The 12,358-nt window shown below is 37.2% G+C and overlaps 1 pseudogene; it reads left to right on the top strand.

Annotated features, from left to right (window-relative positions):
- Nucleotides 1-9,650: 9,650 nt before the first annotated feature.
- LOC110745637 (tryptophan synthase alpha chain pseudogene) lies at nucleotides 9,651-10,820 on the top strand (annotated as a pseudogene).
- Nucleotides 10,821-12,358: the final 1,538 nt, after the last annotated feature.

Genomic DNA, 12,358 nt, shown 5'->3' with positions numbered 1-12,358 from the left:
TGACGAAGAACTTGACAAGTTGGCCTAGCATAGTTCCTTCATCTCTCGTTGTCCCATCACAGACAAGCAAATTACATGATCCCATAAAAGATAGACGGTTTAACATTTGCTCAAAGAGAAACATTTTAAGAATTAGGTGTAATTGCATGTACATATCTGTATGTACCACGAGAACCGACTGCATGCAATTTTCACTTAAGGAACCATTTCTTCACAACACAATTCTTTTTTTTTTTCTTCATGAATTTGTGGAAGATTGAGAATTGGAGTGAGAATGATAGGATGATGGAATTGTGGAGGTGAGGGTTGTTTAATAGAAACATTAAAAATGTAGTTGTTCATGTTAATGTCTTCTTTATTAAAAAAATTATATATTTGTTGTGTCAACTCAAAATAATCTATTTAGAAATATATTTATTGTCTACTTGAAATGCATATTTTAAGAAAAAAAAAACTAAAATGAGTTTCCCTCCCAAATTGGTTATGTCAACTTAATAAAATCTGAAAAAACTTATTTTGAAATACATTTTTACTCTAAATTGTGCGAAGGAAGCAATATATATATTTTGAGAAAAAATGTATTTTTGGTTAAGACTTATTTTCAAATACAAATTTTTTGTAAAAAGTGGAAAGCAATTACATAATTTTTTTGAACATATTTTTTCATGAAAGAGGGAAGGAAATACATATTTTTTCCTGAAAAAAGAGAGTTAATAATTGGCCCAAATTCCAATACACATAAGCTCACTAAACCTACTACATGTGTTAGCACTTTTAATTGGACCAAACCCAATACTATTATTAGGCCCAAAACAGTTCAATAAAACCAAATACCCAACAAAAAAAATCAGAATGCCCGATAATTTTTCAAAATACACACAAAATCCCAAAATTCTCCTAAAACACTTGTCATTCCCCCCACCTTAACCAAAGTGAACGCCCCAAATCGACCTCTAAACCCTATTCAACCCTCACCCAAAATCCTTCAAAATTTCTCAATCTGCAAAAACCCTTACCCCAATTCCGTCAAATACCCTTGTGTTAAGCTCATAATTTCATACATATACATGCCCTATTTACTTACTTCTTTTGCTTAGTTTCTTAGATTTCTAAGTTATTTGCCTCCCTTTGTGTGTTTTGTAGGCAAATAGAGCAAGAGAGCATAATTCATGCAATTCAAGCATGTTAAGGCCTAATTTGGATGAATGGATGAAGAGCTTAAAAGACAAACTCATTTTGGCTACAGCCCCCTGCCAGTCCAGTTCCGTAGGTCATATTGCAAGCTTTGTTTCAGCAACCTACATAGCTCGAATGAGGCCACATTCTTCATGAAAGTTGTTCCAATTGGTGTGTGCTATAACATATCCAAAATTCAGCACCATTGGATAAATCTGGAGTCCGTTACCTAGCAAACACAGAACCATGCTCAGGATGGATCTTATTAGCGCGGAAAATGAGTTAGCAATTTGTTTCGGCCTTAACTTCTTCCTCCGACCTTGGATTGGCCCAAATAACATATGGCTGGAAAGAAGACATTCTGAACTTCAATTTCGAGTGCTTAAAGTCCTAATTTGATTAAGAGAAGCCCAAGTTGTAAGCCCTTGAAGTTGCTGGTCATGCTGACCTCAGCATGTGCTGGTTGGATGCTTGGTCATGGTGAGCTAGGTATGAGCTATCATTTCTGGTTGGAAGCTTGGTCATGGTGACATGAAGATGAGCTAGGGCTGCTGGTGGGATCTATTGGTGAAGTGCATCAACCAATTCAAGATTTTCTAATACAAGTGCATCACCCAATTTAGATTTTCTAATACAAGTGCATCAACCATTTCAGATTTTATAAAACAAGTTTTGTATGCATTAGCCATATTGAATTCAGATTTTCACTTCCCCTAGGCCTATAAATAGGGAAGTTCTCTAAGCTTGTAAACACACCCCAAGGGGGGGAGCTCTCAAACACTTCTCTAGAGCTCCCTTCCCTTCTCTCCCTCAAATTCTCTTAGTTTCTCTTTCTAGTTTTCAATTGTTGTAATGAAATCTTTTGTGTTGAAATTTTCCTTAAGTTTTTTTTAGTTCCACTTTACTTTTCATTATGTAAATTCTTTTCTTTAGTCTCAAGTTTGATTAGTTTCCAAGTTTCAATTATGGTTCATGTTCTTATTCATTATGCTTATAAGTTAATATGCTAGTTTGAATGATTGATCACCATTAAGGCTTGCATGTTAGCTATCTTGGTTTGAATTAAGAGTATACACCATGCTTTAATTCGAATTGAACTATGAATAGGAAGAGTATGTATGGACATTCGACAACAGGGATTAGATACATGCTTGGTTGTTTAAATTGTTCTTCTATGCTTAATGGGTTCCTAATGCTTAATTTTAGGTTAGACAACAAATGATCAAATTATGGAATTAGGAACACAAGGTTATGACCACACACCATGGCTTAATCATACATTAGCTAGAATCAATCCGTTAATCTAATTGAACTTGGGAACTTATCTGCTTGAGTTAGTTATTTTCTTTCTTCCTTGTTTTATTTATTTCCTTTCTTTTTCATTTCTGTTTTGTGTAGGAAAAATGAATTGGACCATTCAATCACCAATCCTCGTGGGATCGACCTCGCACTTACATACGCTATACTACCGAACGGCTCGTGCACTTGCGAGTATCACAAGTTGAGGATGCAGCTTAATCCATTTTGGTGCAGCTGAATCTACGCAACACCTTGCAATTCATCTTCGAAGCCCTAGAACATAAATTCGACGATGCGGGTGAAGAGAGTAGCGAAAAAAAAGTCGATTGCGACCCAGGTTGAACCATCCGATGAGTCAGCCAATGATGGTTCCTCTGTGCCGGTGAAGTGAGCACTTGCAAAGTCCAAGAAAAGCAAGGTTTAACATACGACGTCAAGCTCGACGAAACAATTGACACAAAAACGAACCCGCTTGTCATGTGTATGTGTGTTCATACCAGAGAACTTCAATCATTCATCACCCTTGCTTCACGTCGAATTGGAGGAACATATCTCCTTCAAGGTATTGTGCTCTTGGTTCAAGATAATAGGATCCTGTTAACGTTTGTTAATTAGTTGGGACAAGATCAGAGGTTGTGTAAACCTAACCGTGCTTAATTGACTTTGATGTATTGTGTTTTGCGTAGCATAATTTAAAAAGATCAGAGGTTGTGGAAACCAGAACCGCTGCGTTGAATGGGTTCACAGAGCAATGCACAAGAGTATCTAAGACAAGATAAAAGAAGTTGGGTTTTTGCCCTTCGTCTCAATTTTGGGCGAGGGAAAGAAAAGGGATAGGCCGTTACTTGTGGCCTTGGTAGAGAAATGGTGAGATACTATCCACACATTCCACTTTGATGAGGTTGAGGAGATGGCAATGACTCACAAACTTCGCTGTAATCACAACATTGCGTGTAGGTGGCAAGTGATTAAAGGTCGACATGGGTGCCCAAAAAAAGAAAAGCTGGTTGAGTTGTGTAGGAAACCAATTGTTAACCTAGTGGCATGCGCAAGGAAGGTGCTTTATGAAAGCATTTCAACCTTGTACTGGAAAAAGAAACCCAAAGATTATAAAGAAGTCAACCAAATTGCAAGGGCATTCATAGTTTGCTAGATTGGATCATTCTTCTTAAATGATAAGAGTCAATACATGTGCCTGCAGTAGACACCCAGTCTTGAAATAGTGTCGAAAATGAATAAATACAGTTGGGGCAGTGCGACATTGTCGTGTTTGTACAGGTAAATAGATTGTTGTTCCATGGGTATCTGCTCAAGCATCGACGACTATGGGCTAGGAGGTTAGTTTAATTGAATTGGACCTCCCCCACTTTACAATGTACTAGTTTGTTTAAATTGGTCATTCATATACTTTTTTTTTATAGGTATGGGCATGCGAATACCTGAAGCCTTTTGCTTTAGCAAGCCTCACCGGCACCTTGAACACATGGCCACGAGTTTTGAGGTGGGTCGGTGCAAACTCAAAGCGAGACTTGAACCATGATTTGGTACAATTTAGAGTCATGATGCAACATTTAACAAATAATTAGGTATAAAATTATTTGTCCTAAGGGCATTTTCGTCATTTTCACGTAGAATCTTTGAAATGCGTAAGGTTGAAGTGTTAAGTTGAGGTTTACTGGTGTTAGGTGAAATAGAGCGAAGACTGCTCAATAATAATTTGGATTTAAATTTGTTCAGGAATTGGAACAAAAGTGTATATTCGACGAGGTTTTAATGAAAAGTGAAAGTTGAGAAATGTGTAAATAAAAAATGGGGTTAAGGAACGGATGGGCGCTAGTTCATATTTTAGGGTATTCGAAGCCACAGCGGTAAAACACAGGGTATGGGACATGTAAGTTTGTTGCCTTAAGGTATGTATTAGTGGGATTAGAAGGGAGTGAGTTCATGGCATCACCACATATGCAAATTTATTTATCTGGTATGGTTGCATAATTTATGTATCTTGTGTTGTTTGATGCATGACACTTTGATTAACTGTGATAGCTGACCTTGGGGGTTTGACGGTATTCTACTTGCATTAGAATGCTCATACCTTAATAGATTGTGCAGGATTCAATGCAAAGTTTGAGGAAGCGAGTTTCAATCAAGCTACTAGGGTTTTGTTGTTGAATTGTATAATTAGTATTTGTAAGTAGTAAACTGTTTGATAAGGATCTTAATGTGTATTTAACTACGAGCTACTGTGACTCTGATTCTGTATTATTAAGTAAAATTGTATTATTTGTGGCTTCATTTCTCATCATATCATGGTTGTCAAATTTTATTCTTATAACTATGGTATGATTCACACCCTAATTCAGGAATAGTCTTTATTCTCGAATCGGGGCGTGACAGTGATGCCATGTTTACACTCATTTTATTGTCTCATATAATTACTCCGAGTGGACTAGTAATTAACAACATATACCAAGCATCTCAGTTATTTGATAGGTAATGAACCAACTATGTTGTGGGCTTGTTTTTAATTTTTTTTCGATCCAACTATATTCTAGGCTAACCAAAAATATAATATTTAGATATACATTGATATAAATTTGTATGGTGGTTGGTAATGATAGTAGTTCTCTTCACAAGATTGCAATATATGATAGAAGATAGAAGTTTAATTCATAACTTATGCATGTGGGGGAGGAGTTTATAACATGATGGTTAATGATGAGTGACTCCCATAATCTGTAAAATATTGAACAGGAAGAAGCTTGGGAAGGAACTAGACAAGTTCACATTCTTCAAACTAACCCACACTTGTGGAGAGAATGAAATACCAGTGGACGAGGCTTGACATTATAAGTTACGTGCAGCCAATGATGTACTATTTTTGAAAAACTGCTTATGCTACTGATATAAGCATTTTTTAAATTTGTTTTCAAGATGATTTCAATAGACGAATTAAAAAAAGAACTAATGAATGAATAGACATGAGTTATATAGTAATGAATGAGGTGTATTGTGAGGTGTTGGGCCCAAAGAAACGAAATTGAGCTAGAGGATTTGGAGCTAGGGTGTCATGGGCATATGTGCATGGGATAATAATTGAGCAAAGAGGGATTTCAAGAGAGGTTCATACCCTGGGAGAAGCACTTGAGGAGCAAAGGAAGAAATGAGCAATTCAAAATGGAGATGTAGAGGCTTGGTGAGGAGCAACTTAAGCGCATGGAGTAACATGAAACAAGTTTGGCGCAACACAAAGTTGAACTAGATGCATCTTTCACGGATAAGGTGCAAGCAACTCTGGTCATGGAGATTAACTCCGCAATGCAGGTTGCTAGTTTCTGAGATTTGGTAGTAGCATTAGAAGCCCTTCACAACATGTGACATCTAAATGGATCCGTTAATGTTTTGCAATTCGAAATGGAGATGCAGAGGCTTGGTGAGGAGCAACTTAAGCACAGGGAGTAACATGAAACAAGTTTTGTGCGACACAAAGTTGAACTAGATGCATCTTTCATGGATAAGGTGCAAGTAACTTTGATCCTAGAGATTAACTCCATGATGTAGGCTGCTGGTTTCTGAGATTTGGTAGTAGCATTAGAAGCCCTTCGCAACGTGAGAAATCTAAATGGATCTGTTAATGTTTTGCCTCACCTGGAAATTTAATGGGTGTTGGAATACTGCTGCATTCTAAAATGTTGTTGTTTTGTGGGTTAGAAATTGGGAAAATGTGGGAAATCCATGTGAAGTGTTTTGGAAGTTAGGCTGCTTCATGGTGAATAGTTAGAACCACCTTTTGAACATAAGTAGCAGCGGCCAAGTATATGTAAATGTTGGCCTAGTGTGTAAAACAATGATAGTATGAAACATGCATTTGCAGTAAAAGGTTTTTTTGGAGAGTAGTTAAGAAATATTGGAAGGTTATGAAATAATTGCAGTAAAGGGTTATGAAATACTGCATCTATCACATTATTATAACATTTGCAATGAAAAAAGAAGAAGAAGAAGGGGCTTAAAACCCTAAAAATCTCCTCTCCCCCCCCCCCCTCCTTCGCGTCATCTTCTGGATTTGGGATTTTAGTTGGGGGAGGTTATTTGTGCCTAGATGTGTTTTGGATTTTGGTTTTTTACTCATATATGCTTGGATATGTGGTTTGGGTGGTTAAATTTGTTTGGCTCTTGGTTGTAATCTCAATGGTGTTCTTTGTCTCAAAGGTGGCGATGTCGGTTGTAGTGGAGGAGGCAAAAGCGGTGATAGTGGATTTGTTCGCTTTTGATTGTTGTGTGCTTGTTGTTTTGTTGTTTGGTAATAATTACATCAACTCCTTGTGAGTTGGGTGTTTAATTGTTCTAGTCTCTACTTGTTTTTTTGTACTTGTGAGAGTTTAAAAGTTATAGTTGTATTGGTATATTTGGGCGTTGCGCTTCACGTCTTGTTTGTTCAGGCATGCGGCTTTTACGCCAAAATATCTCTGGTCTTATATGGCAGGTATTTGGATTAACCCGATGTGGTTACTATGCTTCTGTATTCGTATTACCCCTTTATGGGTATTTGTATTTTCCCTTCTGGCTGATGATCTTAGGGCCTAATTTATGAATACAATTATCACTTTTCTCTAAATAAAAAAACAAGTAAAAAGTTATGAAATATTGGACTATTTCATTCAAGACAAGGGTTAATCGTTTTTTTAGTCCCTGAACTGAGACCCGATTTGCATTTGAGTACCTCAATTTCCAAAATGGTTCCCGTGGTTTGTCAACTTTAGTTTCGTTAGGACAAATGGTCCTGTTGTCAATTTTGTTAATTTTTCTGTTAAATGCAGGGGCAAATTAGTATTTTTGCATCAAAATTGATTAAAATATGAATAAAAAATTTAAAAATTTAAAAATTAAAATCAAACTCTCTCTCTCTCTCTCTCTCCACTTCTATCTGGATTTCTACTCCCCCAAACTTGCTTTTTCTTTTTTTTTTGGTTGGTTTTTTATTTGGTTTTCTTTTATTGTTATTTTAAAGATATGATTTTTTATTTATTTTTTTTGTTTTAACATAAAAATACCATTTTGCCCCTGCATTTAACAGAAAAAGTTAACAAAATTGACGGCAAGAACATTTGTCCTAACGAAAGTGAAGTTAAAGGACCACGGGAACCATTTTGGAAATTGAAGTACTCAAATGCAAATCGGGTCTAAATTCAAAGACTAATAAAACGATTAACCTTTCAAGACATTTACATAACCTTGAGGATTTTAATATTAAAAATTGAACAATTTGATAACTAACTTCAAAAAGCGTTTTGTTTTTATCAAGTAGCAATCCCACATATTATTTCGAAGCATCTTTTCCAATTCAAAAGCGCTCTGTTTTTTTTGAGTATTCAAGTGATCATCTGTTTATCTTGACAGCCTCATCACTGCTATTTCCTTTCCAAAAGCTCTCTGCACTGATGGATGGTTATTATCTTGCCGACACATAACAATACTACTTGGCTTTAGTTGGGTACACTTTGTGTAGGGCACACTATATTATAGGGTTATTCGTAGCAATGGTCCCTCAACTATACCCGTATTTACACTTTGGTCCTTCAATTCAATTATTAGTTGCAGGGGTCACTCAACTAGGTGCTATATTGCACCAGTAGTCCCTCCGTCAAACTCTGTTAAATTTTCTGTCAAAAGTGAGGGTAAATTCGGAAATTTATCCACAACCCTCCATTTTCGAGCTCTGAACAGACCATCAATTGATTCTACTCCATGGAATTGTTCTGCCCTTCAAGGTGCGGCCATCTCCAATGTCGGGCCCAAGCATCCAGATTTACAGGCTCACTGGAGAACCCCAAATCAAAGCTGAAAAACCTTATTCGTGATTACAAATATAAACGAAACCACATAAAAAACCCAAAAGCAATCACAAAATTGAAGAAACCAATACGGGAAAAAAAAAACCCTAATTGGAGTAAACCCAAATCAGAAACTTCATCGACAACACAAATCCGCCATAGCCACCACCAAAACAACCACGTTTGCCACGTCTCCCGCGAACCACCACTCAGCCACCACCCTTCTCACTCTCATCCACCCAGCCCAGATCCGCCATAGCCACTGCCCAAATCCACCTTCTCTCTCTATCTCTATCAATCCAAAAACCTCTTCCCAGAACAAACAAATTCATCCTCAGAACAACCCATCTCTCTCTTCGGCCCAACCAGATTCGTTGAATCTTCTCTCTGAGGTTTTTGTTATCGTCAAAAATTGGAAGAAAGATGATGTTAAGAAGGCCATGGCCATGGCTATGAGAAATTGCTGCTGCAACCCACTTCGTGGATATGGATTTGATGGGTGTTTGATTCCTTAGAAGGCCATGGTCAAGCAAAACAAAAGGGTTTTTTCATCACCATCATCATCTTCTTCTTCTTCCTTGGATACGTTGGCTGAAGTTACAACCCAACAATTGATGGAGTTGGGGGATGGGAATGGACTCACAATCGAGTGGGTTTTTGATGAAAAAGCTGTTCTTGCAGAATTCATTAGTTTCTGTGCTAAAAAGAAAAGGTGATATGCAGTTTTTGTGGGAAAAAGGTGATATGCAGTTTTTGACAGAAAAATTAACAGAGTTTGACGGAGGGACTACTGGTGCAACATAGCACCTAGTTGAGTGACCCCTGCAACTAATAATTGAATTGACGGACCAAAGTGTAACTACGGGTATAGTTGAGGGACCATTGCTGCGAATAACCCCTATATTATATTACTTTTCAGATATCAGCCAAATAATTTAATTTTATATTTATTATATTTAATTTGAATGTCCACCAATAATGGTGAGGAGTTCATTGACCAACCTGCCCATGTTACCAAACTTAATTTCGTTTTGTACAAATAGTACAAGATGACATACTGATACGTCAAAATGTAGGTAGTTTTCTTTCTTTCCTTGTCCATGGTCCATTGTTGTTTAATGGTTTTTTTTGTTTTGGAAGACAATTCGAACTTGGCCGCATATATACCTTGTACTTTTGACTCTATTTTCTCACGTGGTGACATGACTCGGTGGTCTCAGAAACACTATTGTCCAAATATTACACGTTACTTTTGTAGGAAAAGAAACCTGTTCCACGTTTAAATTTCATACGTCCAATGTCGGTTCTACTTTTCTATGTCCCAAACTTCCTGGGAACTCTTATAAGTATTGGCTTGTATTTGTATCAAACATTAGCAAGCATCCCTCCAAAAGTCTTCATCCTTTACTACAACATTAATGGCTACTTCTATGAAATTCACTGCTACTGGCTTTCTTCAACTTAAGAAACCTCAAAACCCATTTCTTCTTCACTCTCCATCCCAAGCATCTACCGTTTCAGTCAAGAGACGTCTTATAACACCAATGGCTGCTCTCACCTTGACACCTACCATCAATCTCTCTCAAACTTTCACAAAATTGAAGAACCAACGCAAAGTAGCATTTATCCCTTACATCACTGCCGGTGATCCCGACCTTTCAACCACGGCGCAAGCGCTGAAGGTGCTCGATTCTAGTGGGGCGGACGCGATCGAGTTAGGTGTGCCACACTCTGATCCAATACTAGACGGTCCAGTTATTCAGGCTTCAGCCACTCGTTCCTTAGCTAGAGGGACCAATTTCAATTCTATTATGTCAATGTTAAAGGACGTGGTCCCACAATTGTCTTGTCCAATCGTTCTATTTTCGTACCATAACCCAATCATAAAGCATGGTATTGAAAACTTCATGTCCACAATTAGCGACGTTGGGGTACATGGTCTTGTGGTTCCAGATGCTCCATTTGAAGAGACGAAAAGCTTGAGAAAGGAGGCTGTGAAGAATAATGTTGAGTTGGCATTACTAACTACTCCCACTACGCCAATAGATCGAATGAAGAAGATAGTTGAAGCTTCAGAAGGATTTGTATACCTTGTGAGCACTGTGGGAGTTACCGGTGCCCGTGAATCGGTGAACGAACAAGTTCCGAGGCTTTTAAGGGAAATTAGAGAGGCAACAACCAAGCCTGTGGCAGTTGGTTTTGGGCTATCAAAGCCTGAACATGTGAAACAAGTAGCAGAGTGGGGAGCTGATGGTGTTATTGTTGGTAGTGCCATTGTGAAGGTGTTGGGGGAAGCCAAGTCTCCAGAAGAAGGGTTGAAAGCACTTGAAACTTTCACCAAGTCTTTCACATCTGCACTCCTTGGATAACATGTAATTATGAAATTTTTATTGAAGCTAGACTATGGAGTATGTTCCAAGGACAAAAAATAAAAATGAAAAGTGCGCTAAAATGTAGTAACTAATTATTACCTGCATTATAATTTATAACGTAGCATGCATTTTTTATTCAGCAGCATTCTACTCTACTAGCTACCGTATGTTTGGATTGAGTTATCTGCTTGATTTTTAAGTCACCTATATAATAGTAAAAAGAGAGTTCAACGGGATCATACTATCGTACTATTCTATAATCTCCAAATTGAAAATAAAAAAGTCGGAATTTCTATATATACACTGAGCTTGCACATTCGACTCAACTCCAAGAAGTCCCAGCAATTAAAAAGATAATCCGATCCTAAATCCCCTTCTCCTTCTCTTCTCTTCCCTTCAACAAATCAATGGTGTTTCTCCGCCAGTCAATGATCCTTGATCACCATGATCAGAAACTCCATCAAATCCTTGGGTTTCACTTTTCTAACCGTAAAATTGTTACATTTGCAAATCAGTAGTAGTACATAGTTTTGATTCCGTTTCTTTAGTGGGTCAAGGGTTTCATTTATTTCTGATTGTTCTTGGAACGATGGTACAACAAGAAGCTTGACTTAGGACCGGCTGCAGGACTTTTGATTAATTAAGTTTAAAGGTTTTTAATTTTCTTCCTAAAATATATTAACTAAATCATAATTTAATTTGAAATTAGTTAACAAAATACTTATGACGTGCCACTTTCTATGTCATCTAGAACTCAAATTTGGTGTATTCCACATTATTGATTTCCACAATGGTTGGCCTACTCACTGAAGATTTTTTTTTTTCTTCTGTGTTGTCGTTGTTGCTTCAATTAGATTGGGTATCTAATTTTTGTGGTCATGATTTGGGAATTCGGAATGAGGTACTGCTCAATAATATGGATGGGAACTAACCCCCATGTTGAACGAAGCTCATATAAGGATTCTAGCCACTCATTTCCACTTCAACCACTATTCTCAACAATCTCTTTCCACTGCGCTTTACATCACATTCATATCCTTACTACTCTAAAATTAATTGAGTATATCCTATGATCTAAGTACACCTTAATATTTTAATCAAAATGTAAAATTAACTATGTACACCATATTTAACTACCAAAAATACTCCTAGTACACACTAATACACTCTATCACACAACACCCTAATACCAATCCTAAATCAAGTTTCTCTTTTTACATGAATTCGTGCCCTCTTTTTAGATTTTGGGTTCGCATCAAAATCTTTAATTTCGTAAGCTGTTGTGGGAGTAGATTTGCTAACTCCTTCAATTCAAAGCTTGGTTCTTGTAAATCGTTGTGATTTTCTTCGAAATATGTGGGGGTGGGGGGGGGGGGGGGGGACTCAGACATCTCTGTCAAATTACTAGTGAAATGCATCATCACCACTCCGAAATCCTTGAAAATTTTGGATGCTTCCAAGTCAAAAGAAAAGTTTAAACCCTGGGATTTTAAAGTCATCCACTTCAACTTTATTGTATGGATGATATTGAGCTAAGAAGTCAGGCTGGAACAAACATTTTCATTCCAAGAGTCTTCTCCAATTTGATTACCAAAATTAAATCGAATCATGTCAAAATATTGTTAAAAAAAATTAAGATATGAGTTAGCATGCACAACATGTACTTGGCTTTCTACATATAAC

Source organism: Prunus avium, chromosome 3 (assembly GCF_965620075.1).
Source record: "Prunus avium chromosome 3, drPruAviu1.hap1.1, whole genome shotgun sequence".
Classification (NCBI taxonomy): Eukaryota; Viridiplantae; Streptophyta; class Magnoliopsida; order Rosales; family Rosaceae; genus Prunus; species Prunus avium.
Note: the sequence above shows the minus strand (reverse complement) of the source record. Positions and strands in the feature narration are given on the sequence as shown.